The sequence below is a fragment of the Lipotes vexillifer genome, unplaced genomic scaffold (assembly GCF_000442215.2).
Source record: "Lipotes vexillifer unplaced genomic scaffold, Lipotes_vexillifer_v1.1 scaffold457, whole genome shotgun sequence".
Classification (NCBI taxonomy): domain Eukaryota; kingdom Metazoa; phylum Chordata; class Mammalia; order Artiodactyla; family Lipotidae; genus Lipotes; species Lipotes vexillifer.
This window is the reverse complement of record NW_006781006.1, coordinates 779,233-791,315: the sequence shown is the minus strand read 5'-3', so window position 1 is coordinate 791,315 and position 12,083 is coordinate 779,233.

Sequence of the window (12,083 nt, the reverse complement as noted above, 5' to 3'; positions counted from 1 at the left end):
GGGAAAGAGAGGTACACACTCTCACTTTTAAAGAGAGCTCCTAGAAGTTCCACACAATATTTTGCTTATACGTTATTGGCTAGAAACTAATCATATGACTGTACCTAGCTATAAAAGAGGCTTGAAAATATATCCCTTTCACTTGGAGGCAATGTGCCTCGCTAAACATCAGGTTCTTTTACTAAGAAGGAAGGGAGAATAGATGTTGGAATAAGCAACGAGTAGTCTCTTGTTCATGTTTACTCATATCTGTACCCTAATTCATCAGAGGCTAGAGAAAGAAAAGGAAACGAATGCTTTTCTTTTTTTCTACCTATAGCTCAGAAGTCTTTTTTTCCCCATTCATCTCCTGTGGGTGAGAGGAGAAGTTAGCAGCTTATGGGTTATTACGTATCCTTTGAGAGCCAAATAAAAGGAACTACATCTGTTTCTGGGATGTGTGTACAAAACACATCATGATGTTCTGATCATTATTTGGAAGACAGAGACAATTATATACGGTCATTACTAATATTATGTTAGAAGTAGATGGAAGTTCTTGTCTCTCTAGATGCATTTGTCTAAATGCAGGGGTATCAGTTACCTACTTTGATGAAAGTGAGATATGCGTCTGACTCTAGCTGATGCTGGGAAAGATGGGGAGGGGGCGTCTTTTTCCTTTCCCATACCATCCATCTAGACTCTGTGGCATGGAAGTTGGAGATCTATTTATAATATGAGTTGCATTCAGAAGGTTTCATGTGGGCATGCAAATGTCTGCCTGCAGCCCTGTGCCCACCTCCTCCACCTTTTGTTCCCATTGGAGCTAGTAAGTAGCTGGTCAGGCATCAGGAAAGAAGTCTCATGCAGACAAACAAGGATCTTCATCTCTCTGTTTTCCAAAATGGCATGCAGTAAAGCCAGAGACACGTATTAACCTACAGGGAAACTTTCCAGTGACAAGTGACGGAGCCACACAAACATGCAAGGCATGCATGAGAACATAGCCACCTGCTGAGGATGATTGTCAAACCACATCCAGAGATGAGATGCATCCTAGCAACCACAGGCCCACTCCCATCCCATTTTAGACCCAAAGGAACACAAGTGCTATTGGACATTTCATTTAAATGTCCGATTTGCAATTTTACTTTAATCCTATTTAGTGTGTTCTTCAAGTCAACCACTGGTAGTACTTACCTCTTCTCATGTCTAGCTTTGGCCACTTTAATCACTCTTGCTGGGGAAAGCCCACCCGGACTGACCCTGTCTGAATGATCTTTCTGGATGGAGTATTAGAATCCTTTTGATGTTTCTCTTTCAAGTCATTTAGACACAGAGCCCCCCCTTTTTATTTTATTTTTTTAATTTTTTAAAAAGTTTTTTAATTTATTTATTTGGCTGCACCACGCAGCATGTGGGATCTTAGTTCCCCAACCAGGGATCAAACCTGCACACCCTGCATTGGAAGCTCGGAGTCTTAACCACTGGACCACCAGGGAATTCCCCCCCCCATACTTTTTTATTGAATTATAGTTGATTTACAATACTGTGTTACTTTCAGGTGTACAGCAAAGTGATTCAGTTATATGTAGATGCATACATTTATATTCTTTTTTCTATACTTTCCCATTATAATTTATTACAAGATATTGAATATAGTTCCCTGTGCTATCTACAGTAAATCCTTGTTACTTATCTATTATAAATATGGTAGTGTGCATTTGTTAATCCCATACTCCTAATTAACCCCTCCCACCTTTCCCCTTTGGTAACCATAAGTTTGTTTTCTATGTCTGTCAGTCTGTTTCTGTTTTGTAAATAAGTTCATTTGTATTATTTTTTAGATTCCACATCTAAGTGATACCATATAATATTTGTCGTTCTCCATCTGACTTACTTACGTCACTTAGTATGATAACCTCTAGGTCCATCCATGTTGCTGCAAATGGCATTATTTCATTCTTTTTTATGGCTGAGTAATATTCCATTGTGTATATGTACCACATCTTCTTTATCCATTCCTCTGTTGATGGACTTTTAGGTTGCTTCTGTGTTTTGGTTATTGTACACAGTGGTAGATACATAGCCTTGTGATAAGTTCAAGTTTAAGAAAACCTACCAGCTTTCCATGAGAGGGACAGTGGGCCCCAAAGGAGTAGACTGGATTCATACTGGAGGAGTGAGGAGTGTGCAGCATGGGGTTTCCCAATGAAGCCACAGAGAATCTCACTTCTCCCTCAGGCATGGAAGTGAAGCAGAGAAATAGAGTCTAGCTTTCAGCTTTGACTGATCAATAGATAAGAAACCCTAAAGAAGAGTTTTCCCTTGCATTATACACAGAGAGCAACTTTGGAAAAGTAAATGTATACAGCCCAGGTTATTTTTTTTAAAAACATCTTATTGGAGTATAATTGCTTTACAAGGGTGTGTTAGTTTCTGCTTTATAACAAAGTGAATCAGCTGTACATATACATACATCCCCATATCTCCTCCCTCTTGTGTCTCCCTCCCATCCTCCCTATCCATCCCCTCTAGTTGGTCACAAAGCACCAAGCTGATCTCCCTGTGCTATGCGGCTGCTTCCCACTAGCTATCTATTTCACATTTGGTAGTGTATATATGTCCATGCCACTCTCTCACCTTGTCCCAGCTTACCCTCCCCTATCCCCGTGTCCTCAAGCCATTCTCTATGTCTGCGTCTCTATTCCTGTCCTACCCCTAGGTTCATGAGAACCATTTTTTTTAAGACTCCATAGATGTGTGTTAACATATGGTACATAACATATGGTATTTGTTTTTCCCTTTCTGACTTACTTAACTGTGTATGACAGACTCTAGGTCCAACCACCTCACTACAAATAACTCAATTTCATTTCTTTTATGGCTGAGTAATATTCCATTGTATATCTGTGCCACACCTTCTTTACCCATTCATCTGTTGATGGACACTTAGGTTGCTTCCATGTCCTGACTATGGTAAATAGAGCTGCAATGAACATTTTGGTACATGATTCTTTTTGAATTATGCTTTTCTTAGGGTATATGCCCAGTAGTGGGACTGCTGGGTCATATGGTAATTCTAATTTTAGTTTTTTAAGGAACCTCCATACTGTTCTCCATAGTGACTGTATCAGTTTACATTCCCACCAACAGTGCAAGAGGGTTTCCTTTTCTCCACACCCTCTCCAGCATTTATTGTAGATTTTTTGATGATGACCATTCTGACTGGTGTGAGGTGCATTTCTCTAATGATTAGTGATGTTCAGCATCCTTTCATGTGTTTGTTGGCAATCTGTATATCTTCTTTGGAGAAACGTCTATTTAGGCCTTCTGCCCATTTTTGGATTGGGTTGTTTGTTTTTTTGAAATTGAGCTGCATGAGCTATTTGTAAATTTTGGAGATTAATTCTTTGTCAGTTTCTTCATTGGCAAATATTTTCTCCCATTCTGAGGGTTGTCTTTTCTTCTTGTTTATGGTTTCCTTTGCTGTGCAAAAGCTTTTAAGTTTCATTAGGTCCCATTTGTTTATTATTGTTTTTTACTTCCATTTCTCTAGGAGGTGGGTCACAAAGGATCTTGCTGTGATTTATGCCATAGAGTGTTCTGCCTATGCTTTCCTCTAAGAGTTTTATCGTGTCTGGCCTTACATGTAGGTCTTTAGTCCACTTTGAGTTTATTTTTGTGTATGGTATAAGAGAGTGTTCTAATTTCATTCTTTTACATGTAGCTGTCCAGTTTTCCCAGCACCACTTATTGAAGAGGCTGTATTTTCTCCACTGTATACTCTTGCCTCCTTTATCAGAGATAAGGTGACCATATGTGTGTGGGTGTATCTCTGGGCTTTCTATCCTATTCCATTGATCTATATTTCTGTTTTTGTGCCAGTACCATACTGTCTTGATTACTGTAGCTTTTTTTTTTTTTTTTTGCGGTACGCAGGCCTCTCACTGTTGTGGCCTCTCGCGTTGCGGAGCACAGGCTCCGGACACACAGGCTCAGCGGCCATGTCTCATGGGCCTAGCCACTCCGCAGCATGTGGGATCTTCCCAGACCGGGGCACGAACCCGTGTCCCCTGCATCGGCAGGCGGACTCCCAACCACTGCGCCACCAGGGAAGCCCTACTGTAGCATTGTAGTATAGTCTGAAGTCCAGGAGCCTGATTCCTACAGCTCCATTTTTGTTTCTCAAGATTGCTTTGGCTATTTGGGGTCTTCTGTGTTTCCATACAAATTGTGAAATCTTTTGTTCTAGTTCTGTGAAAACTGCCATTGGTAGTTTGATAGGGATTGCATTGAATCTGTACATTGCCTTGGGTAGTAGAGTCATTTTCACAATGTTGAGTCTTTCAATCCAAGAAATGGTATATCTCTCCATCCATTTGTATCATCTTTAATTCTTTCATCAGTGTCTTATAGTTTTCTGCATACAGGTCTTTTGTCTCCTTAGGTAGGTTTCTTTCTAGGTATTTTATTCTTTTTGTTTCACTGGTAAATGGAAGTGTTTCTTTAATTTCTCTTTCCGATTTTTCATCATGAGTGTATAGGAATGCAGGGGATTTCTGTGCATTAATTTTGTATCCTGATACTTTACCAAATTCATTGGTTAGCTCTAGTAGCTTTCTGGTAGCAACTTTAGGATTCTCTATGGATAGTATCATGTCATCTGCAAACAGTGACAGCTTTATTACTTCTGTTCCGATTTGGATTCCTTTTATTTCTTTTTCTTCTCTTATTGCCATGGCTAAAACTTCCAAAAATATGTTGAATAATAGTGGTGAGAGTGAACAACTTTGTCTTGTTCCTGATCTTAGAGGAAATGGTTTCAGTTTTTCACCATTGAGCATGATGTTGGCTGTGTGTTTGTCATATATGGTCTTTATTATATTGAGACAAGTTCCCTCTATGCCTACTTTCTGGAGGGTTTTTTATCATAAATGGGTGTTGAATTTGGTCGAAAGATTTTTCTGCATGTATTGAGACGATCATATGGTTTTTCTCCTTAAATTTGTTAATATGGTTTATCACATTGAATGATTTGCGTATATTGAAGAATCCTTGCATTCCTGGAATAAACCCCACTTGATCATGGTGTATGATCCTTTTCATGTGCTGTTGGATTCTATTTGCTAGTATTATGTTGAGGATTTTTGCATCTCTATTCATCAGTGATATTGGCCTGTAGTTTTCTTTCCTTATGACATCTTTGTCTGATTTTGGTATCAGGATGATGGTGGCCTCCTAGAATGAGTTTGGGAGTGTTCCTCCCTCTGCTATATTTTGGAAGAGTCTGAGAAGGATAGGTGTTAGCTCTTCTCTAAATGTTTGATAGAATTCGCCTGTGAAGCCATCAGGTCCTGGGCTTTAGTTTGTTGGAAGATTTTTATTCACAGTCTCGATTTCAGTGCTTGTGATTGGCCTGTCTATATTTTCTATTTCTTCCTGGTTCAGTCTCCAACAGTTGTGTTTTTCTAAGGATTTGTGCATTTCTTCCAGGTTGTCTATTTTATTGGCATACTGTTGCTTGTAGTAATCGCTCATGATCCTTTGTATTTCTGCAGTGTCAGTTGTTACTTCTCCTCTTTCATTTCTAATTCTATTGATTTGAGTCTTCTCCCTGTTTTTCTTGATGAGTCAGGCTACTGGTTGATCAATTTTGTTTATCTTCTCAAAAAAACAGCTTTTAGTTTTATTGATATTTGCTATTGTTTCCTTCATTTCTTTTTCATTTATTTCTGATCTGATCTTTATGATTTCTTTCCTTCTGCTAACTTTGGAGATTTTTGTTCTTCTTTCTCTAATTGCTTTAGGTGTATGGTTAGGTTGTTTATTTGAGATGTTTCTTGTTTCTTGAGGTAGGATTGTATTGCTATAAACTTCCCTCTTAGAACTGCTTTTGCTACATCCCATAGGTTTTGGGTCATCGTGTTTCCATTGTCATTTATATCTAGGTATATTTTGATTTCCTCTTTGATTTCTTCAGTAATCTCTTGGTTTTTAGTCATGTATTGTGTAGCCTCCATGTGTTTGTATCTTTTACAGATTTTTTCCTGTAATTGATGTCTAGTCTCATAGTGTTGTGGTCGGAAAAGATACTTGATAAGATTTCAATTTTCTTAAATTTACCAAGGTTTCATTTGTGACCCGAGATACGATCTATCCTGGAGAATGTTCCATGAGCACTTGAGAAGAAAGTGTATTCTGTTGTTTTTGGATCAAATGTCCTATAAATAAGAATTAAGTCCATCTTGTTTAATGTATCATTTAAAGCTTGTGTTTCCTTATTTATTTTCATTTTGGATGACCTGTCCATTGGTGAAAGTGGGGTGTTAAATTCCCCTACTCTGATTGTGCTACTGTCGATTTCCCCTTTTATGGCTGTTAACATTTGCCTTATGTATTGAGGTGCTCCTATGTTGAGTGCACAAATATTTACGATTGTTATATATTCTTCTTGGACTGATCCCTTGATCATTTTGTAGTGTCCTTTCTTGTCTCTTTTAATAGTCTTTGTTTTAAAGTCTATTTTGTCTGATATGAGAATTGCTACTCCAGCTTTCTTTTGATTTCCATTTGCATGGAATATCGTTTTCCATCCCCTCACTTTCAGTCTGTATGTGTCCCTAGATCTGAAGTGGGTCTTTGTAGACAGCATATATATGGGTCTTGTTTTTGAATCCATTCAGCCAGTCTATGTCTTTTGGTTAGAGTATTTAATCCATTTACGTTTAAGGTAATTATCAATATGTATGTTCCTATTACCATTTTCTTAATTGTTTTGGGTTTGTTATTGTAGGTCCTTTCCTTCTCGTGTGTTTCCTGCCTAGAAGAGCTCCTTTAGCATTTGTTTTAATGCCAGTTTGGTGGTGCTGAATTCTCTTAGCTTTTTCTTGTCTGTAAAGATTTTAATTTCTCTGCTGAATATGAATGAGATCCTTGCTGGTTAGAGTAATCTTTGTTGTAGGTTTTTCCCTTTCATCACTTTAAATATGTCCTGCCACTCCCTTCTTGGTTGCAGAATTTCTGCTGAAAGATCAGCTGTTAACCTTATGGGGATTCCCTTGTATGTATTTGTTGTTTTTCCCTTGCTTCTTTTAATATTTTTTCTTTGTATTTAATTTTTGGTAGTTTCATAAATATGTGTCTTGGTGTGTTTCTCCTTGGATTTATCCTGTATGGGACTCTCTGCATTTCCTGGACTTGATTTACAATTTCCTTTCCCATATTAGCAAAGTTTTCAACTATAATCTCTTCAAATATTTTCTCAGACCCTTTCTTTTTCTCTTCTTCTTCTTGGACCCCTATAATTTGACTGTTGGTGCTTTGAATGTTGTCCCAGAAGTCTCTGTGACTGTCCTCAATTCTTTTCATTCTTTTTTCTTTATTCTGCTTTGCGGTAGTTATTTCCACTATTATTTTCCAGGTCACTTATCCAACCTTCTTCCACAGTTATTCTGCTATTGATTCCTTCTAGAGAATTTTTAATTTCATTTATTGTGTTGTTCATCATTGTTTGTTTGCTCTTTAGTTGTTCTAGGTCCTTGTTAAACGTTTCTTGTATTTTCTCTGTTCAATATCCAAGATTTTAGATCATTTTTACTATCTTTACCCTGAACTCTTTTTCAAGTAGACTGCCTATTTCCTCTTCATTTTTTTGGTCTGGTGGGTTTTACCTTGCTCCTTCAACTGCTGTGTGTTTCTCTGTCTTCTCATTTTGTTTAGCTTACTGTGTTTGGGGTCTCCTTTTCACAGGTGCATGTTTGTAGTTCCCATTGTTTTTGGTGTCTGCCCCAGTGGCTAAGTTTGGTTCAGTGCATTGTGTAGGCTTCCTGGTGGAGGGGACTGGTACCTGTGTTCTGGTGGATGAGGCTGGATCTTGTCTTTCTGATGGGCAGGTGGTGTGTTTTGGGGTGTCTGTGACCTTATTATGATTTTAGACATCCTCTCTGCTAATGGATGGGGTCATGTTCCTGTCTTTCTAGTTGATTGGCATAGGGTGTCTAGCACTGTAGCTTGCTGGTCGTTGAGTGGAGCTGAGTCTTAGCATTGAGATGGAGATCTCTGGGAGAGCTTTCACCATTTGATATTACATGGAGCTGGGAAGTCTCTGGTGGCCCAATGTCCTGAACTCAGCTCTCCCACCTCAGAGGCACAGGCCTGACACCTGGCCAAAGCACAAATACACTGTCAGCTACATGGCTCAGAAGAAAAGGGAGAAAAATTGAAAGAAAAAAAGCAAAGGAAGGAAAAGAAAAGGAAGTTATTAAAATAAAATTTTTTAATTATCAAAAATTAAAAATATTAAAAAGGAAAAACAGGTAAGGAAGGAAAGAAGAGAGCAACCAAACCAAAAAACAAATCCACCAATGAAAACAAGTGCGAAAGACTATACTCAAAAAATAAAAAAACAAACAAACAAAAATGAAAAAAGGACAGACAGAACCCTAGGAGAAATGGTAAAAGCAAAACTATACAGACAAAATCATACAAAGAAGCATACACATACCCACTCACAAAAAGAGAAAAAGGAAAAAATATATCTATATATTAAAAAAAGTAAGAGAGCAACCAAATCAATAAACAAATCTACCAGTGATAATAAACTCTAAATAGTAAACTAAGAAAAACAAAAAAACCAAAACCAAATTCAATGCAGAAAGTAAACCCCAAGTCTACAGTTGCTCCCAAAGTCCACCACCTCAGTTTTGGGATGACTCATCGTCTATTCATGTATTCCACAGATACAGGGTGCATCAAGTTGACTGTGGATGTTTAATCCGCTGCTCCTGAGGCTGCTGGGAGAGATTTCCCTTTCTCTTCTATGTTCGCACAGCTCCCGGGGTTCAGCTTTGGATTTGGCCCCACCTCTGCACGTAGGTCACATGAGGGCGTCTGTTCCCCGCCTGGACAGGATGGGGTTAAAGGAGCAGCTGATTAGGGGGCTCTGGCTCACTCAGGCAGGGGCGAGGGAGGGGTACCGAATGCGGGGTGAGCTTGCGGTGGCAGAGGCCAGCATGATGTTGCGACAGCCTGAGGCGCGCCATGCGTTCTCCCAGGGAAGTTGTCCGTGGATCACAGGACCCTGGCAGTGGCGGGCTGCACAGGCTCCCAGGAGGGGAGGTGTGGAGAGTCACCTGTGCTTGCACGCAGGCTTCTTGGCAGCTGCAGCAGCAGCCTTAGCATCTCATGTCCGTCCCTGATGTCCACGCTGACAACCGTGGCTTGCACCCGTCTCTGGAGCTCGTTTAGGCGGTGCTCTGAATCCCCTCTCCTCACGCACCCTGAAACAATGGTCTCTTGCCTCTTAGGCAGGTCCAGACTTTTTCCCGGCTAGCTGTGGCTCACTAGCCCCCTTCAGGCTGTGTTCACGCAGCCAACCCCAGTCCTCTCTCTGGGATTTGACCTCCGAAGCCTGAGCCTCAGCTCCCAGCCCCGCCCGCCCCGGCGGGTGAGCAGACAAGCCTCTCGGGCTGGTGAGTGCTGGTCAGCTCCAATCCTCTGTGCAGAAAACTCTCTGCTTTGCCCCCTGCACTTCTGTTGCTGCGCTCTCTTCCCTGGCTCCGAAGCTTCCCCCGTCTGCCACCCGCAGTCTCCGCCAGTGAAGGGGCTTCCTAGTGTGTGGAAACTTTTTCCCCTTCACAGCTCCCTCCCAGAGGTGCTGGTCCTGTCCCTATTCTTTTGTCTCTGTTTTTTCTTTTTTCTTTTGTGCTACCCAGGTACACGGGGGAGTTTCTTGCCTTTTGGGAAATCTGAGGTCTTCTGCCAGTGTTCAGTAGGTGTTCTGTAGGAATTATCCCACACGCAGATGTATTTCTGATGTATTTGTGGGGAGGAAGATGATCTCCATGTCTTACTCCTCTGCCATCTTGAAGGTCTCTCCAGCCCAGGTTATTATTAAAGAAGGAAAATATAGATTACATCCACCAGTCCAACCCTGCAAACAAACAAAAACCAAAAAAGCAAGAAAACATTACAAACTACAACATGTCAAACACCATATGAAGGCACGGGCTATCCAAATATGTTCTCCTTCAAATTTTCCATGTACGTTGGCTAAAACTAGGTCCTGGAATGTTAATTGGGACATGATCGCAACTAATGGACCAGAAATTATGAAATGCCCCATGTTACCAGTCATTTAAACCAGATAGGTAAGGGTCCAGTTATGGTCAGGTTCAAACTGGGGCTTAAATTTAATATATTTATTGCAAGTAACAGTGAACACTCAAGTACCCTTATTTTAAACCTAAATGACACCATGTATCGTGTCCATTTCCTGCATCTTTGAATCATGCTGCAGTTGAATCTGTCATCTTTCTTCCTCATTGGGGAGTATTCAAAGTGACATCTCCTACTATGTCACTCTACCTGGGAGAAAATGGGGAGTTTGGTTGCCATGCACTGTTTTACATTAGAAGAATTTAGTCTGAGAATCTAACACAAAGCCATTAACAAGCTGCCTGAGTTAGAACCAGGGTAGCATATCAGTGTCATTCTTGTTTCTTCAGTTTTAACCTTTTTGCTTCATCAAAATATTTTTACTTTCCTTGGTCCATAATTATGCCACCTCCCTCCCTTTTTGTTTCCTAGAACTATTCATTGAGAACCTGCACTATATATGGAAATACAGATACAAACCAGAGTTAAGAAGGGCCTGTGTCTCCTGATGTCAAGGTTTTTGTAAAGAAAAATACACAAAGGTAGCCACGCCTCACTCTGGCTTCCTAGTAACCCCAGAAAAAAATTCCAGAAATGTGTTTTAATTCTTTAGTCTGAGTGACAAAAAGGTTCAAATGTTTCCCAAAGTCCACTTAAGAATCATTCTGACCTTGGGAACATGGATTTTGTTAGCCCCAAAGCTTATTAAGATTAATGGCAAGAGGGGCTCATTATTCTGCCAGGAAAATCTACTCACAAATCTGAGAAGAGAGTTTTATTCTGTCAATTTCAAAGAGAGGGGACCCAGAGTGCCTGACAAATACCCATCGGGTACAGGGTGCACTTCAGACACATGGCAGGGATCCATGACTGAGATGCTAACTTGGGGTGATATTGTGCAGGCCAAGAAAGGATCTTATAAGTGATTTCTTACAGAGAGAGGTCTCTCTCTGCTCTCAATCGTGAAACCCACCACCCTGGCCACAACACCAGGTTTTATAGCACACAGAATGGTATTCAGAAATGGGAGCCTTATTCAGATATAAACAACTCTCGTGCCTGTTGACCTTGTTGCCCCTCAGCAGCAGGGGGCTACTGTTTCCTATTCAAGTGCTTGGTCACTGCGGTGACCCCACCACCTCTTGGCTTCTGCCGCCTCTGTTTCTGCCACTGCTGACCAACTGACTCCCTGTACACCTTGAACAGAAACTCACAGGGAGGATCCTTGTCATTTGCCAGTTCACCACGCAATACCAAGAATTTCTGCAGGCAGCGCCCTTGGGCTGGCTGCCTCACAGGCTCCTAGACAGCCATGGATGGTTGAATTCTGGCCAAGCGCTCATCCCTGGTCATCTTTGCAGGGCAGAGCACAGAAGCCTGTTGCTAAGAGACAGAAATTCCCAGACTCAGTGATGGCTAGACAAGAACTCTGGCTTTGATTACCAGCTCATGGAATTGATAGGAGGCAAATAGACAGGAAGCCTTCTAAGTTTTTAAGGAATTTGTTTCAACCCAAGAAACACAAACTCGGCTGACAACAGCCTGTGATTACTCGTAAGGCAATTCCCAGGCACCGGCCCCCAATATTTGCACCACAAGGTAATGAGCTCCAAAGAAGTACAGATCCCAGAAACGGCATATGCACCAATATCAGATAAGTGAAGAAAGGCAATGAACAAGGGAGATCCTTCCAGAGAGCACAGCCAGGGTTTGCCCATTTGGCTGACCAAAGAACTCACTGCATTGCCAAGGCAGGCACTGACCCTTTCAAGCAGGTTGTGATATACGCAATGAACCAGCAAATGCTAGGTATTACTTTCTTTTTTTTTTTTTTTTTTTTTTTTTTTTGGATGTGGGCCTCTCACTGTTGTGGCCTCTCTCGTTGCAGAGCACAGGCTCCGGACGCGCAGGCTCAGCGGCCATGGTTCACGGGCCCAGCCGCTCCG